Below are 15,276 nucleotides of genomic sequence, written 5' to 3'. Positions count from 1 at the left end.
AGCAGCTGAGGGGAGAGGAGGGTGGAACGGGGGCATATGCCATAGTATGTGGACCACCCTGCACTGGTACCCAGTGTGCACCATGGTGATGCTACATGCCTGCCAACGACTAGCATCCATGTGATGTTTGGGGTTATATATATGGAAACATAGGCTCCTTTCAGTAACACCATGTTCCTCTGGAGAACCAATGCTTTAAAACACTGCATTTGGCCCACAGGAGACCCATCCCTCCTTTACATCATTAGGTGACCTTTCCAGTATCACATGAACTCTTCATCTGCAGAATGTTGGAGGTAATTCTTTCACCTCAGTGCCTGATGAAGCTTAATTAGTTAATGCTTACAGGGTGGTGACAAATGAAAAATGAAAAATGTTTAAATGTCAATGACAACTCTGTCTAATTGTGCTGTAAGCATTTAGCTCCAAAGCTTGCTGAGAATTCCTCTGCCAACCGACAGCCATTCTCAAGGGCTGGTGAGAAGGCAGGAGCAGCCTTTTCTAACAGCAGTCGGAAGTCCATCCGTCACTTCACACCATTTTCCAGAAAGGATAGAGGAATCAAGTCCTGCAGAGAGCTCCTTCATTACCTCTAGAAAACCATGTCAGATGGTCATTTCTCTGAGAAGAACAGATGCCCACAGAAATGCCACACTGCTTGATATTAGAGAATAAGCCTTTCCAGATAGCTGGCTACCTCACAGCACCACAGCATTTCACTGGAACTGATTTTGATGGGTACCTGCTTCAAACGTAGAGCACACTTCCCCACCCGGGGGGGGGGGTATCTTGGGCACGACTTAACCTTTTCCCATACTTCAGGGTCCTGATTCAAACGGTGAGTAATGAATGCGTTGTGGTGTCAGCAAGCACTCCCTCCAGGAGCTGTCACTTTCCTCGGCGTCTGTTACCACTAAACAGCCTGTCCCTTGGGGCCCTTCTGTGGATTTGCTATCTTTCCTCTCACAGTCAGGCCATCCACTGTCACATACCGGAAGGGTCATTATTTTTGCTCCAGTGAGTCCTTGTTTGTTATTTTAAATCTGCTGGGGGCCGGAGAGCCAGTTAGCGAAGCTGTGAGAACTGTGTGTGGCGCAAAGAGTTAAGGGATGAGGCAGCCCAGTTTGGAGTGAAAGTGCTCTGAGTTTTATGACGTCTGTTAGGACCGTGTGGAAGACTCTGGAACCCCAGCAGCACTGTATCGGTGGACAAGAAAACTAAGAAGGGATGGTTCTTTACCAGCCACTCTCTCTCTCTGTTCGTTCCCTATTTGCTGCTGCTGCAAATTGCTAGAAACACATTGGCTGAGAACCACACAAATCTTGAGTCCACGGCTCTGGACGTCGGAAGTCTGCATGGGTCTCGCTGGGCCCAGGTCAGCCAGGTTCAGTCCTTCTGGAGGCCCTCGCGGATATCCCGCTGGCTGGCCTTCCCAGCTTTCTAGAAGATACCACCTTCCTCGGCTCACCACTTCCTTCCATCTTTAAGTCAGCAGCAAAGCACCTTCGAATCTCTGACTCCGCCGCTCTGCTTCTGTCTTCACCTCTTCTCCTCTGAGCCTTTAAGGGCCACTGTGAGGACTCTGGGCCCATTCAGATAATCCAGGATAATCCCCCATCTCAGTGTCCTGAACCACATCTCCCCTGTGTTAGTAACGTCGTCACAGGTTGATGGGGGGTGGGGACTAGGACATGGATGTCTTTGGGAGGGGGCACCAGCCTGCCCGTCACACGTGCCAAGCATGAATCTTCTCAGTGTTGTGTGGGGTGTAGGAACAGGCAGCTGTTTATCTTTTTCCTTTTAATTATCAAATTTCTTAGAGCTCCAGAAGATGTAAGAATCTAAACCACCTGAGGGAACTGGAAGCCTCCTTTCTTTCATGTTTAAGTCCAAATGTAGGGATTCACCCACACTTCCCGTCCGGGCGCAGGAACGCAGCCCTCTCTGACCTCTGTTTCATCCCTTAGCGCTCCATTCGGGCGGTTTCATCTACACACAAGTGGCCACAGTGCCGTCTGGAGTGGATCCTGTAAGCACACCCCTGACTGCACTGTGGAGAGGACTGGGTGCCGTGTGTGTGCTCCTTCCTTTAGGTGCTGGGCTGGCGAGGGGGCTCATCTCCTCCATGCAAAATGGGTCTCGCCCGAGTTACACATACACGTCCGCAAAGCTAGAACGTGGGTGCCTGTGCGGATCATCTGTGCTCGCTGAATAACAAGATTCTTCTAAAAGTTGGGTAATTCAGTAAAAGAGTCTTTCAGATTTACCCTGAGAGAGGACAGAAAGCCACCACACAGATTTGGAACCTTCACCCATTCACACCTTTGTGTGCTGGAAACTAAATGAGCAAGAGAGGTGAGTTCATGGCTTTACATCCTTGACTGGAGAGGCAGACTCAAGCAGAGCAAAAAAATTACAAATGTGATTGGAGACTGTCATTAGGACCATGAGATGAGTAAACAGGACGGGGCTGCCGACTAGCTGAACTTGGGGGAGAGCTTCTCTGAGGCAGCACAGTACTCTGCGCTCTGAAAGACCAGGAGGCAGCCGCATGGAAGAGCTGGGCAGAGGAGACACACGCACAGATAACTGAAGTGGAAGAGGGCCGAGCGCGCTGAAGGAATAGCTGAAAGGTCAGTCAGGCTGTAGCAGAGTGGAGGTGGAGGGGAGCAACAGGACCAGATCAAACAGGGCCTCTTGGTTTCAGTTTTCTTTGAAGATAAATAGAAAATCAAAGTTTGGGGCAGATGAATGGTGTGAAGAGATGGACACTTTTCTAAGACCACGCTGCCTGCTGTGTGCAGGTCAGACTGGATAAGACGGAGGAGAAGCAGACCACTTCGGGGACCAGCACGGTCCCCTAGGCAAGATGGCACTGGCGCCCGTGCAGATGGACCCAAAGGGACACATCCAAGATCACGTGCTGAGGGTGGAACTGACAGGAAGTGCCCACGGGTTCCATGGAGAGGGTAGGAAAACAGACGTGTTCAGAATCATTTCTCCTTTTTGGCTGGTTAACTGGATGGATGGATAGTGGTGCCATTCATCAAGAGGAAGATCAGAGGGAAAACAGGCTTATGAGAGAAAATTAAGAATTCCCTTTGGATGTTTATCATTAAGAAGCCTGTTAGGCACACACACTAAAATGTCAAGTGGGCCACTGGTATGGTCTTCAGACAGGAGGACACCAAACACAGAACTCTATCTGCTGCAGTGCTGACTCCTGTGTCAGAGTCCCTCCTTCCCCAGGCCTCCTTCTTGGCCCATAAGAGTTTCCAATCTACCCCACTTCTTGGGGTGACCCAGGTTTGCTGGTTGGTGACGGAATATCCCCTAGCCTTAAGAATGTATTTGGCTTTTAGACCTGAGTCTTCTGCAGTCACCAGAATTAATGGATCCCCAAACCACCTGGGGTTACTTATGGATACTGTGTCACCAGAACAAACTACCAGGCACCTGGCACACAGCAGGTACATGGAGACTTGCTGAACGAATGATTTCCCTCAATTTCTTTATTTTTTATTGGGGTGAGAATGAGATTAGCAAACATGAGTCTCATTTCCCCTCAGCTAAAAAAAGCTATTTATCGGTCTCCAAGCTATGTTCTTAAGCACATTATGTTCCGTGAATCACTGGGGGTCTTGTTAAAAGGCAGATTCTGTTTCAAAGTCGGGGGCAGGGCTGAGATCCTGCATCTCTGACAAACTTCCAGGCGTGGCCAAAGCTGCTGGCTCTCAAGTCACACCTGGAGTAGCAAAGGAAGAAACTCACTCTGCCATCCCTTGAGTTCATCAGGCTGTCTCTTGGGGAGGAGACCAGTTAAGCAGATGAGGCTGTCACAACCAGTGTGACCCTAGAGCCTGCCATTTCCTGGGAATTTCTCCAGCAGTTTTTTAAATTTTATCATTACCCTCAACGTTTACTGCCTTACATGATTAGTTATCATTCTATGTTACCTGTCTTATTTTTCAAACAAAACTAAAAGTGCCTAGAGATCAAGGACAAACTTCTATATTTTTGTATAACTAGCCCCCAAACTCCAATGCCATACCTTGTACAAGGTAACTGCCCAAGAAATGTTTGCTGATTGACTATTAATGGATTTCCCTAGTAGGAACTATGGACTCATTAGACACACAGAGACGGCAATGTGGCTTTGGCTGTGAGACTTAAAATTTAAATCAGGTAAGTTCATAGTTTACATGCAATCAAGAGACAGAATGCATATGTCTGTGGTAATAATTTGGGTTAACTGCATAACAGGATTCTTCTAAGAGTTGGATAATTGAATACAGAAATATTTCAGAACACCTGGACCTCTAACTGCTTCACAATTACAAAAGGATTACATAAAACTGTGTATCTACATTAAAAGCAAATTAAGCAATAATCATGAATATTATCTGAAATAATAAAGGAACAGTGAGTAGCTGCCTGATGTGAATTATCAGGAACATTTTCCTGATTGTTCTTTAATTAATTGCTCCATGATCTGAAAGCTTTCTCTGCCTCTCAGTATGCAAGACAGCCTAATACCGTATTTCCTTCCCCTGACCTCACTATTAGCTGAATGGGTAGTCTGATATATCACAGCAATGAAAAGAGCACTGAGTTATGTAGGAAAACATCTGAGTGGGGCTGCCACTTGGAATTCAGTGCAGAATTACATCCTGCAATTAAAAATGAAGACCACGGTCTGAATGACCGCCGTCTCTCCAGGGGCCATCACTTCCCCACTCTGTGCTCGCTGGGAAGAAAGTTCCTGGCACGGCACCCGGAGCCAGGCCACACCAGAGCTCCGAGGATGCTAAGCTCAGATCTGGGTCCAGCAGCACAACCCAGAGATGACGCTCCGAGGGGTGGCCCAGCCCCAGCTGAGAGGAAGCCTAACACAGCTGCCTTCCCTTTTCATTTTGCAGAAGTGTCCATTACTCAGTCAGTCATTCTTACATAAACACTTTATAAGCAACTCTTCTAGGTGAAGTGCTATGCTGGGATCAGATGGAGCTACATGGACAGGCTCTCCGACTCTGAGAACTCACAATCCACCAAAATGTACCTCTCAGAGGGCTGGGGTTTCCTCTGGTCTGCTCACACCATATCCCCAAACCCAAGTGAGTGCTTGGCTTATAATAGGTCTTCAAAAATATTTATCAAGGAAATGGATGGATGGATGGATGGATGGTTGCTTGGTTGCTTGGTTGGTTTAGTGGGGAGCACAGATGCATACATGATTCACTTCTGGTTGTAGAGTACGTTATACAAACTTAGAGGACAGCTACACTTGATGGGATCCTCACTAAGCTATGTGCCAGGTACTGGCCTAGAAACTCTGCATAGTACCTATTTTAATCCTGACAGTCGCCTCTGAGTGGCTGTGATTATAGCACCATTGCACACATGAGGACCTAGTGTGATGAGGGGCCACGCGTTGTGCCCAAGCTCACACAGTTAGTGACAAAGTGAGGACTCAAATTTAGGTCTTCTGACTCCAGAATTCATAACTACCACACTACCCTGCTCTCTCCCAGCTTTCATAGTAGCCAGGAGTTTCCAAATGGTGGATCCAAATTTACAAAGGAAAAAGAGAAAGCGGTGAGTAATTGCCTGCCATGGGACATGTTAAACATGATAGTGAAAGCCATTTTCATCATATTGTGAGATCACGTTGTTTTCCTCAGGGTTTTCCCTGCCGTCTAATTTCAAAGAAGCTGGAGGAAGACCTGGGCTGACCTACCCAGTGGTTAAGAAAAGTCAAGAGGACAGAGCTTTTCTTGGGGAGAATTCCAAATTCCATTAGTAGGCAGAATCTAAGTGGTACCCTTCTTGGAGACAAGCTACAAAAGAAAATCTCACCTTCAGCAGGTTTTAATATCGAGAACCTGCTATGGACAGTGAAGTGGAGGGAGGGGGACCAGAAAAAGGACATTTTTTTACAAGCTGCAATAATTTCCAAATAATATCACAACATACAATCCCATATTAAACTACAAAGGAAGTAAGTTATCTGTGCCACAAATATTTGAAATGTAGAGCAGATTTATAAATTTGGAAGAATTACTCTTTGGATTACACACCCACCACTTAGCTTGGGAGGTGATAATGCAGCAGCAGGTGTGGGAGAAGGTTCACGTGGAGAGCAGAAGTCGGGGACACTGAACAGTCAGAAAACCCTCGGAATACAAGGCACTTGGGATTCCAAGGAGAAAAGGCTTATAGAAAGAGGTGAGACCACTATGGAGAACAGTATGCAGGTTCTTTAAAAAACTAAAAATAGAGTTACTATATGATTGATCCAGTGGTCCCACTCCTGGGCACAATCTGGAGGAAACTCTTAATTCAAAAAGACACATGCACCCTGATGTTCAAAGCAGCACTATTTACAACAGCCAAGACACGGAAGCAACCTAAATGTCCATCGACAGATGACTGGATAAAGAAGATGTGATACATTTATGCAATGGAATACTACTCAGCCATAAAAAAGAATGAAATAATGCCATTTGCAGCAACATGGATGGACCTAGAGATTACCGTACTAAGTGAAGTCAGACAGAGAAAGACAAGTATTATGTATCACTTATATGCAGAATCTGAAAGAATGACACAAATGAACTTATTTACAAAACAGAAACAGACTCACAGAGATAGAAAACTTATGGTTACCAAAGGGGAAAGGGAGGAGGAAGGGGTAAATTAAGAGTTTGGGATTAGCAGATACAAACTACTATATATAAAATTGATAAACAACAAGGTCCTACTGTACAGCATAGGGAATTGTATTCAATAGTTTATAATAACCTATAGTGAAAAAGAATCTGGAAAAGATTATATATGTGTGTGCATCACTGAATCACTATGCCGTACACCAGAAATTAACACAACATTGTAAATCAACTATACTTCAGTTTAAAAAAAGAAAGAGGAGGGATGGCATCCTAAACAAAGTTCTCCCCCCTTAAAATTCTGCTAAGGACTCACTACCATATTGTTTCAAATCCCTTTTCTCTACTCTTGGAAACAAACACTAAGGCATTTTCCACAGTCTGCGGGCTCCGCAGATTCTCTGCTTGCAGTGGAACAATAAACACCAAGGACTGTGTGTCTCCGGACATTGTGTGACTGGCCAGAACAGCTGTGCCAGGGAGCAGAAGGGGCGTTTAGTAAACCAGTTCAGAGCAGTGGTCCTCAAAGTCCCTCCCAGGTCTGCAGCATCTGCTAGAACAGGGATCTGCAAATATTTTCTGTAAAAGGCCAGAGAGGAAATACTTTCAGCTTCGTGAGCCAAGAGGCAAAATCAAGGATATTATCTGGGTACTTATACAACAAGGGAGGAAATCAGAATCCCCTAGTTCTACTGATGAAATTCAAACTATAGTACTGAGTAGACTTTTTTTTCCCCTTAGTTTCTTGGGAGGAGGGTGTTTGTTTGTTTGTTTGTTTGTTTGTTTGTTTGTTTATACTAATGGAAGGACTGGAGATTGAACCCAGGACATCAGGTATGCTAAGCAGGCACCCTACCTCTGAGCTATACCCTCCCCCCACCATGCTTTTTTATAATACAGATCTACTCGTGAGAAAAATCTAATTCTTTTTGTGGGGGACAGCATTTCACTTAATTGGGGTTCAAAATTAGCATTTCCCATCATGGAATCAATCGCAAAGGTTCATCTGTAAGAACCATTATTAGCTCGCAGGCCTTACCAAAACAGGTGGCAAAATAGATCTGGCCCTTGGGCTAGACCTGGGAACCTGTCAGAAATGTAAATCGTAAGGTCCAAATCTGGAGGTGGGGGCAGATACCCATGTCTCAACAAGCCCACCAGCTAACTCTGATGCACCCTGGTATTTGAGAACCAGGGATTTAAAGTAAATGCCGAAGGGCCAGAATTAGCCCCACCCACTCTGTCATTACCATGGCAACGGCCATGTCTCCATCATCAGTCATTGCCTTCTGTCCTACTTTCCTTTTGCATCCTTTTAATGAGTCTGGGTGTATATTTTTATTTAGAAATAACCTTTTGTGTCTTAGGCAACTCATTTGGGAACCATGGCACACCCATGTCTACTTGGAGATTTCAAAGCAGAGAAGCAGAAACTCCTCAGGGAAGAGGTGCAGAGCCTGGGAGGAGGAGGCACTTCTAACCAAAGCCAGAAGAAGACTGTGCTTTCATGAGGGAGCCCCAGAGATGGGTGAATGGAAGTTGTGACTTTTCACCTTTTCAGTTGCTGCCTCAGAGCTGCCTGTGGTCAGTGAAAAATAAACAGGGCTACAACACACGTGCTGTTTCTTGATTGAATTGCTAGTCTCGGTGCTATAATCACGTTATACACTTCATAAGTATTTCAGTAGCAGACTCAGAAGAAATATAGAGATAGTCGACTGGGTTAGTTCTCACTCTGACTCATGTCTTTCTCTCTAAAATGCTGCCTCAATATCTCCCTAGGTCCAATGGAGATAATCAACCAAATCCCATTGACAGTTGTCTTGAAAATAAACCTAGGTGTGTGAAGGTCTCCGCAGGTGACGGACACTTAGACTCAGTATTAGACTGTGTTGTCCTAACAAACAGACGAGGGGATTTTATGGACAAAGAGAGGGCAGAGCCCTGTTATTCATGCAGGACTGGTCCTGTGGCTCCACAGACTGCCTCCTCGTCCACTGGGCATCCTCCCAGAATATTGCATTTTTTTGCTAAAAATTCAAATAGCTGTTTAGACCCACTGATCAGGATGCATCTGCCAGCATTTAAAACAGGTTCCCCACCGGCCTAACCTTACTCCCCAAAATTCAGATTAGTTGAGTGACTTGGGGTTAAACACCGAGAGGAGGGGAGGGGTGCTGTCATCAGGAGGGCTTTGGTGAGGCTTCTGGGAGTCGTGTCCAGATGCTCCCATTAATGTCACTTAATTGATCACATTGGCTGATGACACCTAGGAAGTCATGAAGAGACAGATTTGGGTGGATGATAGGTAGATTTTAACTATTTCTATTTTATAGTTACAGGGGTAAATCCAGGAAGGCTGTAGACATTAGAGGGGAGCCCTGTATTCTCCTACTTTAAAATTTTCCCTCAATATCCACCAACAGAACACTGGATAAGGAGGTTGTGGTATATTTATACAATGGAATACTACTCTGCCATAAAAAAGAATAAAATAATGCCATTTGCAGCAACATGGATGGACCTGGAGATTGTCATTCTAAGTGAAGTAAGTCAGAAACAGAAAGAAAAATACCATATGATATCACTTATATGTGGAATCTAAAAAGAAAAAAAAAAGGACACTATGAATGCCATCTACAAAACAAACAGACTCAAAGACATAGTAAACAATCTTATGGTTACCAGGGAAAGCAGGTGGGAGGGAGTAAATTTGGGAGTTTGAGATTCACTAATGTTAACCACTATATATAAAAATAGATTTAAAAAAAAGTCTCTTCTGTATAGCACAGGGAACTATATTCAAGATCTTGCAATAACCTTTAATGAAAAATAATATGAAAATGAGTAAATGTATGTATACATGACTGGGACACTGTGCTGTACACCAGAAATAGACACATTGTAACTGACTATACTTAAATTTTAAAAAACTTAAAAATTAAAATTAAAAAAAATAAAATTTTTGCCCAAGACAAGTTAGGAATTTAATGTATTTTGTGCTCTAGGCAGCCTGCTCCTTCTCAGGAATCTTACTTGGGCCCACGCTTCAGTGCAATAGATAGGAAGGAAAGACAGATACACACAAGTAGGCTCGCCATGTTGATGGATGGATTGGAGATGCTTTTAAAAGAGAGAAATGGGAGGAGAAGGAGGAAATGTATCCCAAGGCAAATATTCAGCTCTGCATTTCCTTTAAAATTCAAAGTGGTAAGAGGACCACTTGATTCAACTGGCACTGAAACATAGAAGGAATCAACAGGAAAAAAAAAAAAAACTTCAATGACTGGAAGAAAGCGAACCTCGTAAAGAACTCCACAGAATCAAGAGGATTATAAAATACTTAAAAAATAAAGATAAGATGTATACAGGGATGAATCCATTACTGTCTCAAAAACTTTAATAGATGACACTGTTGATTGTTATTTCTAATCCCTACTTCATGCTGTGTGGTACTTCCATTATTCATATATATATGTATATGTATATATATATATTTTTTAATCTTATATTTTTTCATTATGAAGCCAGGAATTTTAAAAAAAGAAGTACCTCAGTCTATTCCCAGAAATAATCCAGGTGGCTTTTAGAAGGTTGGCATCAGGTGCTAAATGTGCTGAGAGTCTCCCAGCCCTGAGGGTAGACAAGCAAAGTGTTGACCACTGACAGTTAAGTGACAAATACTTTTAGCCTAATTTGTTTCCTAGCTTGCTTTCAGGGAGGCATAGAGACGCTGGCTAGAATTTACTTCCAGAAAAATGCTTTTGCTAGAACTCACGAGTTGGTTCTAGGCACAGGATAAGTAAGCTTTGCTTCTTTCTTAGCTTCGGAAACCTATAATGACTTTGGCTAAACTACAAACTTTCATGTTTTTAAAAGTTTTTGAAACCCTTTTAAGTTTGGAATAATTACAAATTCACAAGAAGCCGCAAAGAAAGGTACTGTGAACTCTTCACCCAGCAATCCCCAGTGTTAACCTCTTGTATCACTATATAATAATACCAAAACCAGGAAAGTAGCATTGATACAATCCATGGAGTTTACACGACATTCACCAGTTAAATATGTACTTTCGTGTGTGTGCATGTGTGTGTGTGTGTAGCTGTACAGTTCTATCACATCTGCGGTTTCGTGTAACCACCACAACAATCAAGATGCTTAACTCCGCCATCACCACAAGGTTCCTTTATGTTACTCCTTTATCACCACACCCATCCCTACTCCTCACCATCTCTAATCCCTGCAAACCACTAATCTGTTCTCCACTGATCCGTTCTATCTAATCTGTGTCCACTTCTTCATTTGTCCATGTGTTTGGCATTTCATATCTTGTAGTTAGGTCGAGAATTCCTTCACAAGAGCTGTTTTTATTCATATTTTCTTTTTTACTGTAATTACGAAAGATATCCATGATCACTTTGGAAGTGTTTGACATGAAGACAAAAATACACAAAGAAAAAAGTGGGAAAAAAACTACCTATGAAGTTCCCTCACTGAGTGCAATTTTGATGCGCTTCTCTGCACTGTTCTTCATTCTAGGCTCCATCAAAGAGAAAACTGAAATTCTGGGAGGCCAGGGCTCGTCTGAGGCAAAATTATAAACGTTTAATTTCCCTACCGTTTTGTATGCATTAGGAATGCTTTTGGACGCACATGACAAAAACCCAACTAATAATGGCTTAGTCATATGGAGGGGTTTTGTTTCTCCCCGACAACGAGCGGGCAGTACAGGACTGGGGCACTGGCTCAGAGTTGCACTGAGGACTCAGGCTCTTTCTGGTGCTCTACTTCGCTGAGCAGCTGAATACCATCACCAGGCTGGAAGGTGTCCTTCCGTCAATAACATGAAAGCTTTCTTAGACACCATCCTGAGTCTCAGTGCTGCATGGCCGCACTCAACTGGTCCCCATGCTGTCTGTGCTACAAAGGCAGACTGGAGAACTGTGACAGTGACCATCTGGCCGACACAGCCAATGTCCTCACTACTTGGCCCTGCACGGAAAAAAGTTCAGTAGCCTAATTTTTAACTGGACAGCATCGTTTCTAATGGATGCTGATTTTGGTACAATGGATGGATACAGCCCTTCAGTTAGCTAACCCATCTTCTACTTTGCCATCTTAAAGTGGTTCTAGTTTTCACCATGGTAAAGGAAACAGTGATGGACATCCATGTACAAACATCTTTGCATGTATCTCTGATTATTTTCCTAGGAAGAGAGGGAGTATGGTTCAGTAATTAACAGCATCTTTTCTGGGGCTTGACTGCTGGGTTCAAATCCTGGCTCGACCCATCATCAACCATGTGACCTTCAGTAAATGATTTAACCTCTATGGACCTCAGTTTTCTCACTGGCAAAACCCGCCTGTGTTGTGAGGATGAGACAACATGTGCACAGTGATTAGGAAAATGCCTGCACGTGGAAAGTACCACATGTATTAGCTAATATTGGTGCTGTAATTTTTTGTCATTATTACCATTAGTAGTAGGTTAAATCCCTAAAAGTGAAATTGCTCAGAATATGCATATTTTAAGACTTATACTGCACTGCATACAAATATATTTTCCTAATTTCTGAGCAACAGTGAATATTATCTTTTAGAAAAAGGGATTTTTTGCCATTTTGAAAGGTGAATATTATATTGAAATAGAATTATTAATTTTAAGATACATAAAATCATATTAATAAATTTGCTACCTTTCTTATTAATGAAGTTAATACTTTTCCTGTCTATATAATGTTTGAATTTCTTACTTTATGAATTATCTGTTTTTTCCATTTATCCCTTATTTCTAATTAAGATCTTTTTCAGGTATTGGGAACATTTTCATATGTTAAGGGTATCAACTCTTTGGTGACTATATTGAAATTTTTTCCTCTTTCTTGTTCTTGAGTTTTCTTTTTGATTTTCATTAATTAAAATGTTAAAAATTTTTATGTAGTGCAAACTGTCAATTTTTTTCCTTATGACTTTGGTCTTTGATTCCTGGTTAAAAGGAATCTCATTATCCTGTGATCCAATATATATTCACTCAAATTTTCTTTAATTTTTTAATGGTCTAGTTTTTAACTTTAAAATGTTTAATCCATCTGGAATTCATTTTGGAGTATAGTGAAAAGCAGGGACCTAATTTGTTTTTCAATAAATAGCTAACCTAACAAGATATATTAAAAAATACTGACCTATTCAGAAAAATATCACTTTTAACATGTTAAAATCTTCCACTTCTTTACCCATCTGTTTATTTTAAATTATGTACATTCTTTTAATTATTAGAACATTAATAATTAAAGTTAATAATTAAACTCTAATTATAATTTTATAATACATTTGTATCTGTACATCTTTGTTCTTTACCAATTTTCTAAACTTTTTATTTTAAAATAATTATGGATTCACAGGAAGCTGCAAAGATAGTTCAGAGAGGTCCCATGTACCTTTCACCCTGTATTTCCCAGGTGTTATGTCTTACATAACTGCAGTACATCAAAACCAGGAAATTGACACTGGTATGATGTATGTGTAGAGCTGTGTCACTGCAATCGAGGTGCAATAACTAGTTAATCACCACAAAGATCTCCCTTGCTCTCCCACTTTACACACAGCTCCCCGCCCCCCACCTTCCTGACCCCTGACCACCATCCACAACCCCCTAACAACCACTAACTAATCTGTTTTCCATCTCTATAATCCTGGCATTTCAGAGCATGTTACAGAACGGATTACACAATAGGAACTGTTTTGAGATTGGCTCTTTCCTCTCAGCATAATGACCCATCCCAGTTGTTGCATCTATGAAAAGTTGTTCCTTTTTGTTGCTGAGTAATCTTCCATGGTGTGGCTGTACTGTGGTCTGTTTAGCCATTTACCTATGGAGGGACACTGTTGTTTCCAATTTGGGGCTATTGCATATAAAGCTGTTGCAAACAATTATATACATGTTTTTGTGTGGATTTAAGTTTTTATTTCTCTGGGATAAATGCCCAGATTTGTGAAGTGCTGGGTCATATGTTAAAAGAGTATTAATTTTTTTAAAGCCACTAAATAATTTTAAGAGTGACTATACCCATTGAAAGTCTAATGCGAAAAGATACATGCATCCCAATGTTCAGAGCAGCACTATATACAACACCCGAGACATGGAAGCAACCTAAATGTCCACTGACAGATGACTGGATAAAGAAGTTGTGGTATATTTATACAATGGAATACTACTCTGCCATAAAAAAGAGTAAAATAATGCCATTTGCAGCAACATGGATGGAGCTAGAGATCATCATTCTAAGTGAAGTAAGCCAGAAAGAGAAGGAAAAACACCATATGATATCACTCATATGTGGAATATAAAAAGAAAAGGACACCATGAACTCATCTACAAAATAGAAAAAGGCTGGCAGACATAGTAAACAATCTTATCATTACCGGGGAAGGGAGGAGGGAAAGGATAAATTTGGCAGTTTGAGATTTACAAATGTTAGCTACTATATATAAAAAATAATTTTTAAAAAGTTTCTTTTGTATAACACAGGAAATTATGTTCAATATCTTGTAATAACCTTTAATGGAAAAATATGAAAATAAACATGTATGTATACGCATGACTGGGACACTGTGCTGTACTCAAGAGATTGACACATTTTAACTGACTATACTTCAATTAAAAAAAGAGTGACTATATACCCTTTGACAGTCACAGCAGCAATCTGTAAGAGATCCCAGTTCTTCTCATCACCACAAGCATTGGGTATTGTCTTTTTTTTTTTTTTTTTAATTTCAGTGGTTCTAGTAGAAATGTAGTGATAGTTTACCATAGTCTTAATTAGCATTTTTCTAACGGCTAGTGATGTTGAACATCTTTTTTGGGCTTTTTTGTCATTCAGACATCCTCTCTGGTGAAATATCTGCTCATGTCTATTGCCTATTTTCTAAGTGGATTGTCTTTTTAACTGTTGATTATTGAGAATTCTTTATATATTACACATATGAGTCCTTTGTCAGATACATAGTTTACAAATATTTTCTCCCAGCCTGTAGCTTATTTCTTTCATACTCTTAGCAGGATCAATCTTTCACAGAGCAAAATATTTTAATTTTGATGACGTCTAATTTATTGATTATTTTTTCTTGTATGGATTATGGACATTTAAGAACTCTTAACCAAGCCCAAATCTGTCCCACAGATTTTTTCCTGTTTCCTTCCAAACATTTTATAATTTTATATTCTACTTTAAACTCTAATCTACTTTAGATTACATCTTAAGGTGTGAAGTTTTGAGCCAGGTTCGTTCAGTATCAATTCTGGATGTGTGGTATTCAATTACTGTTATTATTCATTTTATGTATATCCTTTAATCCAGAAAGTCTCCTTCTAAGACTTTTTCCAAAGGATATAATTAGTGTCCTGCCACTGCTTTTTTTTCCCCCCCAAATGCCCTGGCTCCTCATATCATTCTATTCTTCTAGAAAAACTTTAGAATTTCAATTTTGCTTTTACGGAGACATAATTTACATAATAAAAAATCCATCAATTTTGGGTATACAATTCCACAGTTTTTAGTGTATTTATAGAGTTGTGCAACCACCACCTTGGTCTAATTTTAGCACATTTCTA

General features: G+C 41.3%; 1 long non-coding RNA gene across 1 annotated transcript in view; it reads right to left on the bottom strand.

Moving 5' to 3' along the window:
• LOC107033606 (uncharacterized) overlaps positions 1–15,276 on the bottom strand; it is a 55,696-nt gene that overhangs the window by 29,346 nt on the left and 11,074 nt on the right. The gene's annotated exons all lie outside the window — the stretch shown is intronic.

Source organism: Vicugna pacos, chromosome 24 (genome assembly GCF_048564905.1).
Source record: "Vicugna pacos chromosome 24, VicPac4, whole genome shotgun sequence".
NCBI classification, from domain to species: Eukaryota; Metazoa; Chordata; class Mammalia; order Artiodactyla; family Camelidae; genus Vicugna; species Vicugna pacos.
The sequence above is the reverse complement of the archived record's forward strand: the minus strand, read 5'-3'. Positions and strand labels throughout refer to the sequence as shown.